A 15,890-nucleotide genomic window follows, 5' to 3' on the forward strand; every position below is an offset into this window, starting at 1 on the left:
TGATGGTGTAGAACACAAATCAAGTTGTTACACCAGATGCATGTGGGCTACCTGTTCACCTTATGCACACACTGCATAAACAGGTGTTTGACAACGTTAATCACATGTATATCATTTGTGACAATGTGGATTGTGTCATATCTATCTATCTATCTATATATATATCTATATCTATATTTATATCTATATCTATATCTAAATCTATATCTATATCTATATCTATATCTATATCTATATCTATATCTATATACTTCTCTTGTTTGAAAACACACTTCTTCGAACAAGAGAAAGCCGAGACCCACTTAAGTGAAAGTGCACTTAAACAAAAGTGCACTTTTGTGAAAATCAGTTTACCAAAGCACGGTACAGTGGGGATAAGGAAATGTACCTTTTCTCCACTGTAGTGCGATCTCAGTTAGTATATATAAGTAGTGGGGGAGTGGGGGGTGCATGGGGGCTTGCCTCCCTGCAAAAATGTGTTTCCCTTTGCTGGACCAGACCTCTGCTACATACTAACTCCGAGATCGCACTACAGTGGGAAAAAGGTATATTTCCTTATCTCCACTGTACCTTGCTTCAGTAAACTGATTTGAAAGTGCACTTTCACTTAAGTGCACTTTTGCTAAAGTGGGTCTCGGGGAAGTGCATTTTTGAACAAGAGAAGTCGACCCCTATGTATGTGTGTGTGTGTGTGTGTGTGTGTGTGTGTGTGTGTATATGTGTGTGTGTGTGTGTGTGTGTGTGTGTGTGTGTGTGTGTGTGTGTGTGTGTGTGTGTGTGTAGATATATATATATATATATATATATATATATATATATATATATATATATATATATATATGCATGCACACAAGGCAACTAGCCTGTATTGCCCATACTATCACATACAGGTATAGCAGTGTCCCTCCTAACACCTCCTGCAGATATTATAGTGCCAGTACAGTGTGCATGGTTACAATCATACAATCAGTCAGATTGAGGAGGGGCGATATTGAAACAAAGCACTTCAGCAGAGATGCTGCATTCTTGTTCATTGACTGAAGTATGCTTGCTTGCTATGTCAGAAATATTTATATAATTTATCTTGGCATAAAGGGAGAATTTTGGTAGACACTTCTTAAGTGGTTTATGTGTACTGTTACAGGCACAGACACCAGGTGCAGATGCATTTATGTACATACGCTACCTGTACATATTTTATTGATTAAATAAATAATAAAATTTAGAATCTTGTAAGCCCTAAAGGTTGCACCTCTTTAGTAGACATTTCCTGCCTGACTTGTTTGTTGTGTAGTGAAGGTATTTTTTGATTATATTACTGAATAGTAATACATAGACGTGTACTTCCTAGTACTACACTTTTTCACTTAACACTTTGTATTTTTTGGTATCATTATTCAGACTGTATACGACTGAGTTCATTTTAAGATGCCATTAAGTTTGCTGTCATGTATAGGAGTATTTAGTGAGTAAATATCTTTGAAGATGGTGGCTTTGATATTTAATTATTCATATTTGTTTACTGGAAAAGCCTGACTGGGCTATGCACGACCACTTTTCTGGGGAGGCCCACAGTGCAAAGCTCCAGCAATATACGGTAAATAATATAAATCACATACATTCTAATATATCAACTTTGTAAACTAAATTGTACAATAAATAGAGTTCAAAAATACAATGTATTATTCTTAAATTCATCCCTTGTTTGGCACCTATGTCTCTAATGGAACAGGCTGGAAATGGAAGTGATGGACATGGTTCATTTCAAAGGCCCTTGCTTGTAAATGTTTCACCTCCCAGGCCCTTGCTTGAACCTATCGGGGATATTGGGGCTTGACAGTGATTTGGGATGCATGGATTTGGAGAGGCCCTTGTGGTTGTTAGCCTAGTAAACACTTATGAACCTAAGAACCTATAAGTCTGGCTGTCTCATAATAGTTGTTCAAGTGTGTGTGTGCAGGCTCATCTCTTATCACATCACATATGTTATGTCAGAGGCATGGGATTACTGGTAGTATTATTCTGATACTGTCCATGATTGCGGTTGGTTCTTGTAATGTCTTCCATGATCCTTTACCTGTGGCAGCTTGCTGGAGACCTCTGCTGAGAATACACTCACCTTCAGGCATATCAGTTTGCACAACTTCACAATATGCACCCTGCCCCAATTATGTGTCAGATCCCTGATAAATGTCCTCTGCATTATTCGTGTAAAGATGCTTATCTCACACAGACATCCTCTCCATTGTTATGTCATCTTACATGACAATCATTTTCACTGTACAGTCCATACTGTACCATATAGATTTGTGCTTGGTGTTGTCGCTACACCCATTTTCCATTGACAAGCTGCCCTCTGCTGTACATGAGGGAATTTCACCTGTCATCCTTACTGTGTTAATTCCTGCAGTCTGTCTGTGTGTCCCTGTTCAATACTCACACTTCCCTTCAGTGATCATTTTATGTGGCAGTCCATGACCTGTTACAGATCATTAACATAGCTTCTATACAGAATGTCAGGAATGGGATATCACAATTCTCTGTACTTTAGGTACACTGTCCTGTACTGTGTTTGGACTATGTGGTTCACATTCATACCCCTCAACTATCCAGATATTTCCATTATGTCCAGATGGTTTCCTTATCAAATTTGTGGCTTTTTGCCACATCACAGGGATGATCTTTGGACTCATGTGACTCAGTATTACATACATTTGAGTGCATACCTCTCAACTGTCCAGATCTGTGCATAATGTCCAGTTTTTGTCGCATATTTGCAATCTTTTCTCATAATATGCTTGTTTTTTGGCAAATCATTGGCATGTCATTGTAGAGTAAAGTCAGAAACTCATGACTGATATTTGAGTTTCAAACTTGATGTTGTTCAGAAAGTTTATGCTAATGTAGCGCCTATTTATTCTATCAAATTTCTAAGTTTGGAAGTGCAATATTAAAAAATGTGTCCCCATTTTTGGGCCTTTGCCCCCACATTATGTATGCTTTTGTCCACATATCTTGCCCAAAGAGGATGACAGGTATGTTTCATTCAACCACATGTCTATGTCACATCTGTGGCAAATATGTCCCTATTACTGGTTAAATGTACCCACATTATGTTGGCCTTTGCAGAGATATGTTACTCTAACTGTGAAACCCTACTGGTTATTGTGGCATTCATCGCAAGTCTGCAGACCATAGGTGCTCTGTTTTACATGCAATTGATATCCATGTTCGCTCACATGCTTTCCTGGCCAGCAAAACTGCTACCAGCCACACAACCTAGCTTAGGCATGCCACACCTCATTAATATGCATTGCATGTTAGCACATGCCACACACTGTTGTGCTAACATGTAAACCTCATGTAGGCTCTGGGTGAAGCCTACACAGTTTATTGAGTCCTGAGGAATGTTTTATTAGCTTTACATTTGTTTTATTCCAGTGTTTGCCAAGTACTGTACAACTTACTAAAAATCTTATCCTGTTCTGTCTTATTTTTGTTACCCTTCACTTGAATATGGCTGTCTTTATTTTGATTGTCTGACTGATTGTCTTGCATTCTGATTATTTTGTAATAAATTTGCTACAGTCTACAGAAAACATGCCAACCCACTACAGAACTGTTTCACCTCTGGAATGTATAATCAGAAGACGGATGGATGACATGAAATCAGCAACTAATTGGACAGTTGCTCAGTGTACAGCAAACAGAAACACCAGTTGATTAAACTTCATAAATAAAAGTCCACTGAAGTAACTAATGTGAAAGCTACCTATTTTAGAATAAGAAAGCCCACTTTACAAGATGAAGGCAAAATTATAATAAAAAGAATAGTAAAAAAAAACTTTGCACGTGATCTTTAAGTTTTCATAGAATATGCTGACAGGATTTCTTTTGCAGTCATGAAAAAGCATGTACCTGTAATCTGCTGAAGAAGAAACGTATTTTTGTTGAAAGGAGTACATCTTGTGCTGGATTCAGTTTGACTAGTAAAATATATGTGTGACAAGATAAAGTAAAACTAACTATGCAAGAAGGTACTTAAAATTGTGCAACTCCTTTATGAAAGTGAGCTGATAATACCTGAACTTTTGATGCAATAGAAACGTGTAGGACCTACCTCTTAAGTGCCCCTTACTGCTTAGGCACTTGTCTGATTTTTATTTCTAAGTTTTATTGTTTGTATCAAATCGTGTGTGATTTTGTGACAAAAGTGAGGGTTAAAGTAATTGTTTAATTTCAGCCATTACAGATAGACATTTTATTCATAAAAAATGCGTAGTACTACAAATATTTTATTGTATTAACTTTCTGAGTACGGTAAATTATTTTAGAACTGTTCTTTATTTTTTTGGGCATTTGTCCCAGATTATTTTTGTCTCCTTCCCTGATGTTACAGGAAAAAGGTTGGGGGCGGGAGAGACTTGAAGGTTTATTTGTTGATAATCGAAGGGGCCAAGGCAGGAGAGTATACCTTTGAACATTCTCGGTGGAATTTATGTGTACTGGGTTATGTGGGTGCTTTATATTAATAGTTACCTTCTCCAATAACCCCTTATCACTCCTTTTCCAAGGTCTGTCCAACTCCCGAGATTGGTGGTTTTCGTAAATTAGATAACTCTACTAACTTCTGTATGAACTGCCTATCACATGTTGAGATAACGTCTCTCATTTTGACTATCAAAACATCTTCATTTTCACTACAGATAACAATAACTATTTGGTCAGTATAACTCTCAGCCAATTTCTTAGCGTACTGTATACATTTATTTGGTCTCGAAAAACTGGGTAAGTGTTCCCTTGACTTGCTCCATCAAATAAGGATTTCCACTCCATGCTTTAAGCGGAGTATGTCTGTCTACGGCTGGTAGTGGGCCAAGCATTCGTTCGAGTTCAGTTTACGTGCAAAACTGTTCCTATACGTCTCAACTGTCCAGAGTTGTGTCTCATATTTTTGGTTTGTTCCTCAAAATAGTTGTGGTTTTCTGGCGAATCACTGAGGATTGAAGTCACTAAATAATGACATACATCTGAGTTCCAGAGTCCATACTTTCAGCAAATGCGTGCTAACATGGAATTATGTTATTCCAGCAACTTTCTATGTTTACAAGAGCAGTATTTAAAATCTGTTCCTATTTTTGAGCCTTTGTCTTTTGGCTTTGTCCAGACTTCTTGTGCTACCAGGTTGAGAGATGTGCGTTAGGCTATCTGGGATTTGTCTTTCCAAATACAGGAACGCGGTTTCGCAATAGTTTAAAGCTACAGAGAACGAATAACTAAGTAATATCTCTAACAATAAAATAATTATTCTATCTGCAGCCACAAACATAACCTGCCCGTATGAGTAAACTTACTTTTTATTGCTATTTGTGTGTCGGGGGGGGGGGTCTATGCACACACTATATACAGATCAACACTTTAACTAAAGAATGCCATCATAGTCTGAAAAATAATAATCTAATAGCACTTCAAGTTTCATGTCCCCTTGGTTACTTACCATTTTGTCCTTTGAATTAGTCAAATATACATCACTGGGCAGAATCTACTTAAAAGACACATCCATTATATCTAGCATGTGATTTTCTCTCTTTCTAATGTGTTGCTCCACTAAGGTTTGGCCTGAAGTGCTTTTCAGCTGCACACATTTGTGTCTTAAATAGGTCTTTATCATAAAACGAGGAAGTGTTAGATCAACACCAGAGAGAGACAATCCAGAAAACAGCTTAGAAGTAAATATCACTGCGACATCTTCACATTATGCAATTTGCATCATGTGCACATTGTATCATAGTAATAAATGTATCTATTTTAGAGGAATGACATCATTACAGAATCAGTCATCAAAATGCAAGACCCAGAAAGCATTTTTCTGTATTCAGTTTTATCCTGGAAGACTAAAGTGAGCAGTAGTGATATAATGCATTAATTGTTTCTTTGATTTTCATGCTATACCTTCTGCAGCTTGATGCTCACCAGTCTGGTCACTGTTAATGATTGTCAGTGGTCTACTGCAGAAATGAGGAAGAGATGGTGTACCCACAGCTCCTTGTTTCTGTAAGCCAACAGCAGCTTTGGTTTTGTAGAGAATCTCTTAATTAGGTATTAAACTACAACTACTTTTGACTGCTTGCTACACTGCTACACCATTTCTTTGATAAAAGCTCAGAATTCAATTTGATTTCATTGTAGTTTATTATTTTGTATTCAGAAGAACAAGTAGTTGACAATTCAAGAAAACATGCACTTGAATTCTAGCCTGGTGACTATTCAGTACATTGTTTCAGAAATAATTTGTGTGTCTGGAGCATTCATCTCCTTCCAAGAAACGCACATACATGCATATATAATCATTTATATTACTTGGCACATTACAACTTATTGTTTCCTTGATCAATTCATGTTCTGTAAATTGACTGAGCAACCTAAAAATGACACATCGGTTCAGGGATGGTGAAGCTATGCAGAGATATTTAGATTTATTAGTTACTCAGATGTGATCACAAAAATATGGTTTATGTGTTATTTTTATTCAGACATTCCATCTGCATGTATTCTCTTATTCCCTTACCAAGGTGGAGAAAGAGGGGAACTCAATATCCCATGCTTGAATATGGCTTAATCTCCAGACTGCTATAGAAATCATAAGTTTGCAAAACCAAGATGCCTAAAGATATTTTAGCTCCAACTATGCAACAGTGAACAATTATTTCAAATGACCGCATTAACATAGAATCAGGATTATGCTGTTTATTACTATATGAGTTTTACATTGGCTCAACCTCCACAATCTGTCTACTGCCCTGTATTTGAAATGCGGACTCTGTGCATGAAAAGTGAATTTTCTGTTACTATAAGGATGAGAGATATGCACTGTATATACACATATAGGGATTTGCAAAGAACTGAGGGCATTGAGTATGAAACTAAGACTTGATGCAGTGAAATGTTGGGAGGGTGGCCTAATGGTTAATCTGTCTGTCTACTGCCCTGTATTTGAAATGCGGACTCTGTGCATGAAAAGTGAATTTTCTGTTACTATAAGGATGAGAGATATGCACTGTATATACACATATAGGGATTTGCAAAGAACTGAGGGCATTGAGTATGAAACTAAGACTTGATGCAGTGAAATGTTGGGAGGGTGGCCTAATGGTTAAGGTGTTTGCCTTAAAAACACAAGGTACAGGGTTTGAATCTCACAGGGAATAACTGGCTAGGCTTAAAATGGCTCACAAGGGCAATTAGCCTAGTACTAACCAATGAACCAATCAATAGGTTGTATCTCAATTACAGTCTGAATTACTTTATCTTCCTCCTTCTAATTGAAGTACTTCATATCATGTTCATAGTTTCATTTTTTGCAACAACACTGCTTCTGTGTATTCATGCCTGTACATTTTATGTTTACTAATGTTTGCTTTTACTTTGTCAACCAGTGTCAGTTTGATATGATTTTTTTACAAGGAAGAATTTCCCTATAACTTCAGTGACAAGAGCCACAGTGTGGTGTATGAGCATAAAGGAGAGAATAACACAAAAAAACTCATGTTTACACTATACATTATTACCGTGCACTGTACATTATTCTTGTCACAAATTCCTGACAATACCTTTTTTCAAACAGTGGGGATACAAGGGTGGCATTCTTCTCATGTGGTATTTAACATGTTTATCCTGTTTTAGTTTTTTTCAAATGGATTGGCCATTGTGCACATATACCCAGTTAAAGTAAAAAGATTCCAGCCATTACCTTTTTATTTTTGCACCTTGTCTTTTACAGTATTTTTAGTAAGTGTAATTTAATTCCCATTGTCTATATCAGTCTAAGATTTCTAGCTATTTACTCCTGTAAGTAAGCAAGTAAATAACTAAGTAATAATATATACTGAAATATTTGCTAAAGATATAATCTTTTCTGTGGGGTGTTCATTATATATATTATCATTTATTAAAATGTAACTGTTTTTTAATTTTTTTACATAATTAAGAAGGTTTTTAATATTTCCTTATCATTATTTTACCAGAGGTGTTTGTTACTTTTTGTCTGAATTGGTTATTTGTTCTAGAACGTATGCCACCATGTTTCTTTATTTATTACTATATTTTTGCATTAATCTAATCTTTCTCTTCAGCAATGTGACTCGGTTAATGTTGCGAAGTGCTATCCTATAGTAATGGCTATAAGAATGCTATGGTATTTTATTTGAAGTTTTTTACATGTCAAAAATTATTCTCAGTCTATTTTGTTTAATGATTTATAACCACATATTTATTTGCAAATGTTCGGTCTATTATATACTTCTTCGGTCTCAGCTATGGAATAAACACATATCTGCTCTATTTTAATGAGTTTTATTTTGAGAATCCACTACTTCATTTATTTGCTAATATAAATCATTCTAGGAGATTCTAAAATTGTTTGTAATTTCTTTAGTTTGACCCAGATACAACTGTGACATATATGTTAACATTCCAGCAACATATACACAATTCTGCTTATAACCAAAATCATATTTCTGTCCATCCATTTTAAATCGAGCATTAAATCATCTTATCAAATTACACATTTCCTGTACTCTATGAAAATACACTTTTTGCTCTAAGGGCATGATGCAGTACATCTTATAATGCATTTCTTCCATTTTTCATCTTAATTTTCACTCAATCTAACTTACTACTTTCATGTCAGTTTTTTTATACTATTTCCTGCTAGTTGCTTTTATGATGGATTTATACTTTTAGAATTTATGGGCTTTTACTGAATAATGGTTCCATAAGAGTAATTTTTCAAATGACCTGTCATATAAAAAGATGTGCATGAAAGGAGAAAAAAAGTAACGCACGTACAACATGCATTTTTTTTCACGGAAGAAGCATGTATAAACAAAAAACAGCACACTTTCATGTTTTTCATAGAAAGAATGATGTTCCTTCTGTTTCACCCATATGAAAGACTGTCCCTCTCTCTCAGTAAAAATATGCCAGCTCAAAAACCACTGCATTTCAGAGTGAGAAAGTAATTTTCTACTATAAGTTGTCTTGGAGATGCAGCATATAATTTAGTGAAAATGTTACTGTAGATAAGGTCAGACTGTATTCTTCAAATTATGATTTTGTGAACCAGTTTACTTATTTGTAAAAAATGTTGGCAATTTCCTTCATTCTGTTTTTGTTGTTTTATGTCTTCTATCTTCACCTTTTGTATTTTCATACTTCTATCACTTACTCAGATTTTTTGACATCTGCTGTTTTATACTTTTCAGCTAACTGCCATTCTTCCAGATCCTCTGTTTGATGCTATAAGTTGACCGGATTTATTAGAAAACATTTAAAACTTGTCTAGACTTTCTTTAATTAATTAATTCTCTATGACCTCCTTATCCTGCTAATTGATACATAAAAGCTGAAGCCTGTTCTAGGAAGCAAGAGGCACAAGGCAGAGAACCAGTTTTAGACAGGATAGCAGTCTATCACAGGATACAGACACAAACACACACACACACACACACACACACACACACACACACACACACACACACACACACACACACACACACACACACATGCACACATACACGCACATTCATATACACACACGTTGCCTATATACTTACTGTACAGGCAGTTCAGAGGATCACTGTTACCTAAAGGCTTGTCTTTGTGATATAGGAGGAAACTGTAACACCCCACAGAAACATACAATGTAAAACAATGAGCTTCCTTTGTTTTTTTTACTTTTGCCCCTGTCTGTATGTTTGCTGCTTTTTATTTCCCTTGTCATCCTCTGCACTGTTTGTTTTCTGAACTTCTGGTCTGAGACTGAAATAGGACTATTGGGATCAGTGTTCTGTGCCAGTTAACACATTTAAATAAATCAGCATAATGATGTACAAATATTTGTAATACTTTCAGTCAGTTTACCACTTGGAATCAAATGAAATCTTTCAAATATTGCAGAAAGTTCATTTTTCAGTTTATGTGCTCATGCAAATAAACTTATGACTGAATAAAGACAACCTTAAATCTCATAACTTTGTTACTGTCTATGGAATTTAATCTTTTAGCTACTATTTTTGCAGTTCTTCATTATTCACATCCGTCATTGCAATTTCAAATATAACAGCATCTTTTTCTGTGTGGTGGAGATCAGGATAAATGGAGGCCAAATCCTCACTGCTGCCACCAGTGTGATGAAGGTCAGGAGTTATGCAGCCTGAATCCATATCACCGCCAGCCAAATGTATACCTAGAGTGATTGACCATAACACATTATGACAAATGCGTAATACTTTCTTGATTAATTACTAGCACCTGTGATACCCAAATAAACATTTGGGTATTTATTTGGGTATCTCAGTAGCAATAAACATTTCAAAAAGGAACTTAAACTTCACCTACTTAACACTAGGTCTTATCCCTGTCAGGTCCCTACCTAATCCACTGCACTACTGTATTTTTTCACTCCCACTACACAGACATCTTACTGTAACACCTCTTAATTTTCTCCCTTTTCTCTAAGTCTTACTAAAAAATGCACCCTTAAGCTTTACTTCTACACCACATGTACATATGTGTATATTGTTTGCTCATCTCTAACTACCTCTCTTTATTTAGCATTTCATCCGGGGAATATTTTTCACTCTCTTTGAAAATTCAACTGCTGTATATATTTTCACTGTTAAAAATGAATCTTTTTCTCTCTCTTTTTAAAAATTCAATTGCTGCTTATATTTTTAATGTTTAAAAAAATTATTTTATCGTGTATGTACTGTACTTCTCTGTACTTGGAGCTTATTTATTATAATTCTCTATATTGGACCGTGTAGCTTATGTACTGTAATTGTCTGTACTGGAGCTTTACTCCTCGGGTCTCCACTGAAAATGGGCTTCTAGCCCAGTTGGACTAACCTGGTCAACAATTGTCAAATAAAAATAAATAAAATAAAAATAAGATATACAGTGTCTGCTTCAGAATATTATTCTAATTACTAATCCTTCAGGATTTGCCCATTACAGTCTGAGCCCACAGCTTTGTCGTGCTCACTTACCAACAGTAAGTGGGACTTAAACTACACTGTTTTTCATACACCTGCATACGATATTTTCCAGGAGGGGTTACTGATACCTCTCTTCTGATGCATTCCTTACTCATGATACATTGCCACTAGTCTGAATGCTAGTCTGATATAAAGACTTCAGGTACTGATTACTCATTTATTGAACCAAATGACATTACTTCATCATAGCTGATGTCTAAACAGTATATTTTCAAAAAAGCAGCTAGCCACAGCTATGTCTATGCTGTGAAAACAGCATTTGTAAGAATATTAAGGTACTAACCACAACCTTTGACAACTTTAAAATAAAAACTTTTTGTTTTTAAAATATCTTATACATGCAAAACAGTTTTGCCCTTGCAAAAGTAAAATGTTCAAATAACAGTCTCAGACAACAAGAAAAAAAAGGACAGTACTGGCACTAATGCAGTTATACCTCAGGTTAGAGATATTTAAAACGGAAGTAGAATTATATTTCTATGATGATGTAATTCATGCTGTGGAGAAAGCAAAAATGGCAACTATAAATAATTCCAAATCATTATGAAACAGTTTTGCATTCTATATATCTAATGAAATACACAGCTATTGACATTTTTAAATCCAAGACATGTGTTTGTCTTATTTACTAGTTCTTCTTTTCAGTGTCCCATCTGCTGTATATCTTGAATTGGATCTATGTCAGGTTATCGAAGTTCTGAAACTTCAAAATTCATATGGCCGAGGCCATATGATCGAATTTTCTGAACTTCAAACATTAAAAAGAAAATCTATTTAATTCTATTTTTAATGTTTTTGCAGTGTGGCAAGCCCCTCTGCACCTCCCACAGCCCCTGCTAATTAAATATACCAACTCAGAGATCACACTACTTTGTGGAAAAGGTTAAATGTCCTGTTCTGTGCTGTACCTCAATCTCCATTCAAAACGTTCATAGTTTCAAAACTTCAATCATATGGTCCCGAACATATGACTTTTGAAGTTTTGAAACTTTGATAATCTGATAGGGACCCCTTGAATTAGTACATTTTGATAGTGATTTCAGTCCTTACTTCCAGTAAGTATGCATAATATGTTGTGACTTAAAATCTTTACATATTAAGTGACTAGCAGTCTTATTGTATAATTCATTTATTTATATGATAATTAGGTGAACAGATGCTATGCCCCTTTCCAGCCACAGCCTCAACCTCAGTTACCTATCTATGAGTGTTAGTGATTATATCAAGTAAGTGTTAGGTTGACAGCTGTCTAGTTGACTGCATATGGTCAGCTAGGCAATAGATCAATAAGTGTGTGAGATAGTAGAAATCCAAAACATGTGTTTGTCTTACTTACTAGTCTTTCCATTCAGGGTCTGTCTGCTGTACATCTTGAATTGGATCTATGTCAGGTTATCGAAGTTCTGAAACTTCAAAATTCAGATTGCCTAGACCATATGATCGAAGATGATTATATGGTCTTGACCATATGACTTCTGAAGTTTTGAAACTTCAATAATCTGATAGGGACCCCTTGATTTAGTACATTTTGATAGTGATTTCAGTCCTTACTTCCAGTAAGTATGCATAATATGTTATGACTTAAAATCTTTATATATTGACTAGTAGTTTCATAGTATAATGTATTTATTTATATGACAATTAGGTCAACAGATACTATGCCCCTTTCCAGCCACAGTCTCAACTAGTGTTACCTGCCTATGAGTGCTAGTGATTATATCAAGTGAGTGTTAGTTCGACAGATGTCTAGTTGACTGCTTATGGTCGGCTAGGCAGTTGATCAACAGTTGTGTGAGATAGCAGAAATACATGGCTTGGGAAATTTGTCCTAACCCTGCATTTGTGCAATCACAGAATTGATATATATATATATAATAAACAGGGGTGTGTTTTTTTACAAGACAGATTTTGCATGCACCAAAGATATTTTTGGTGCATGAGAAGTACTGTGTCAGTTACATTGTTTTTATACTTTTGAGGTCAATATTATTACAGTTGCATGGAGTGCTTTTGATTAACTATAGTACACACACACACACACACACATATATAAATATATATATATATATATATATATATATATATATATATATATATGGAGCTATGTTGTTACATCAAAATTATGTTTCATCAAAACATAAACCATCGATCTTACTTTCGTGAAAGTGCACTTTGTCGAAAATGCACTTTCGCGAAACACAAAATAACGAACCCACCCCCACCAAAAACATAAAAAAAATTAAAAAAAAAACATTAATCACATTTATGCCAGAGGACAAGCCCCCCTGCACCCCCTCTGTGGTGGTGAGCTCCCCCCCCCTACTTAAGTATACTAACTCTGAGATTGCACTATAATGGGGAAAAGGGTATATTCCCTTATCCCCACTGTAACGCGATTGGGCAAATTGGCTTTCGCAAAAGTGCACTTTCATGGAAGTGGGCTCAGTCTTCTGTTTGTGGATGAAATGTACTTTCGACAAACAGAAGGAGACCCATACATATATATGTATATATATATATATGTGTGTGTGTGTGTGTGTGTGTGTGTGTAGGTGTGGATGTGTGTGTATATACTTAGATATTTATACAGGCATACACATGCACACAAGTGCGTGAGTGCACACACACACACACACACACACACACACACACACACACACACACACACACACACACACACACACACACACGCTCGCACACACATGTACACACACGCACACACACGCACATAAATATTACTAATTAACTTTTTAAAGCTTATATGGTGATCCTGAACTGAATACTCTGTCTTAAGATGAGAAATATATATATATATATATATATATATATATATATATATATATATATATATATATATTATATATAGATATATATATATATGTATATATATATATATATATATATATATATATATATATATATATATATATATATATTTATTTATTTATTTTATTTTATTTTATTTTATTTTATTTTACATTTGTTAACTGGGCTAGTCTGGCTGGATACATGTCCATTTTCAGCAGAGGCCCGAGGAGAAAAGCTCCACTATCAGACTAAGACACTACAGATTAGGAAGTAACTAATAAACAAACAAATAACATAATGTACTAAAGTAAAATACAAATTACATATATGGTTTTCATGGACTAGTCTGAGTAAATGACAAACAAAGTTCAGACAAGGGGCTGAGGAGAATAAGCTCCAGTCTTAGAAAATACAAATTAAAGTTAAAAAAATATCACTAGTAACTAGTCATGACAAGAAAAACAGGTATTGGCTAAACTGATTATTATACAGTGTTAAATATGCAGGTTGCTAGTGAAACAGGTAAGTAAATGTAGTTATAGTTAAGGAAAAGGGAGAAAATAAAGTAAACAGAAAGAGGAAAAAGTACAGTAATTGTTAGGTACAAGTATTATGGACTAAGTAAGTCAAGGGAGTAGCCAGTTGGAGAAGGAGAGGGGGAAATAAAGATATTGATGAAATGTAAAGGTAGCAGTATTATAGGAGCTCAGCTAAAAGAAGCAAGAGACAGAAAAAACAGAAGGTCAGAGGGGATGCAAACAGGAATTTGAAAAAGAGTGATGGAACAAAAAAGCCGGCTGCGGAAGTCAGTGAAAGTTAGTACAGGAGTGCAAAAGTACACAGGAGCAGAGTAGAGTGAGTAATAAGGTTGCTGAGTTCAGTCGGGATTGGAGCACGGACATAGCCAATGAATTAGTAGGTGAGTTTTCATATGTTTTTTGAAAAGGTGACATGAGGCTAGGGAGGTCAGCTCTGCTGGAAGTTTATTCCAGTAAGAACCGATAGTGTTTGCAAATAGGGAATCCCCTGATTTATTATGAGATTTCAATGTGGTAACTAGAAGCTTGTTGGCTGATCTGAGTGTAGTGAGATTTTTATAAGGAGTGATGATTTTGTTTAGTATGCGTGTGTTGGAGGGGTAATGTAGAATTTTAAAAGTGATGATCAGTTGTTGTAGGAGTATTAGGTTTGGAAGTTCTAGCCAGTTTAGTTTCTTTAAGTTAAGACAGTGATGAGTTTGGAATGGAGAGCCAGTGGCAAATCTGGCTATACTGTGGTAGGCATTATTTAGTTTCTTCAGATTAGCTTTAGATATGTTGATAAAGGAAGGAGAGGCATACAGTAATGTAGAAATAAGGTGAGTTTGGGCGAGAGCCACTCGGGAAGTAGCCGTAAGAAAGGGCTTAAGTCTGTACAGGGCACCAATCTTTTTATTGACTGTCTTGATAGTTAAATCAATGTGATAGTCAAAATTTAGCTGATTATCTATGGTGACACCTAGCAGTTTGGTGCAATAGTCAGGTTTGATGATAGTGCCATTACAGGATGCAATGGAAAAGTAATTGGGGTGGATTTAAAGGTTGGGGTGAAGAGTAGTAGTTTTGTTTTTGGGATTTAGGAGGAGACAGATGTGTTGAAACCATTTTTCTGCTGCAGTGAAGACCAATTGGGTAGCAGAGTGGAGTTCTGCTGGGAAGAAGCAGAGCAGATGAGAGTGGAATCATCTGCATACTGTATACAAGTGGATGTTGGGAGGAAGTGGGCAGGTTATTTATGAAAATTGAGAAAAGTAGGGGACCTAGGATGGATCCTTGTGGAACGCCAATAGTAACTGGGAGTTGAGAGGATAGATGGCTGTCCCAGAGGACAGCTTGTTTTCTATTAGTCAAGTATGAGTCGAACCATTGTAAAGCTTGTGAATCCAGTGAGAGGGATTTTAAGGTATCAAGGAGAAGTTGATGGTTGACCATATCAAATGCTTTTATATATATATATATATATATATACACACACACACACACACAC

The 15,890-nt window shown here is 35.6% G+C and overlaps 1 protein-coding gene across 2 annotated transcripts in view; it reads left to right on the plus strand.

The window, feature by feature from the left end:
* CA8 (carbonic anhydrase 8) overlaps positions 1-15,890 on the plus strand; it is a 729,036-nt gene that overhangs the window by 578,557 nt on the left and 134,589 nt on the right. The gene's annotated exons all lie outside the window — the stretch shown is intronic.

Source organism: Protopterus annectens, chromosome 3.part0 (assembly GCF_019279795.1).
Source record: "Protopterus annectens isolate FY-2018-M chromosome 3.part0, PAN1.0, whole genome shotgun sequence".
Lineage (NCBI taxonomy): Eukaryota > Metazoa > Chordata > Ceratodontiformes > Protopteridae > Protopterus > Protopterus annectens.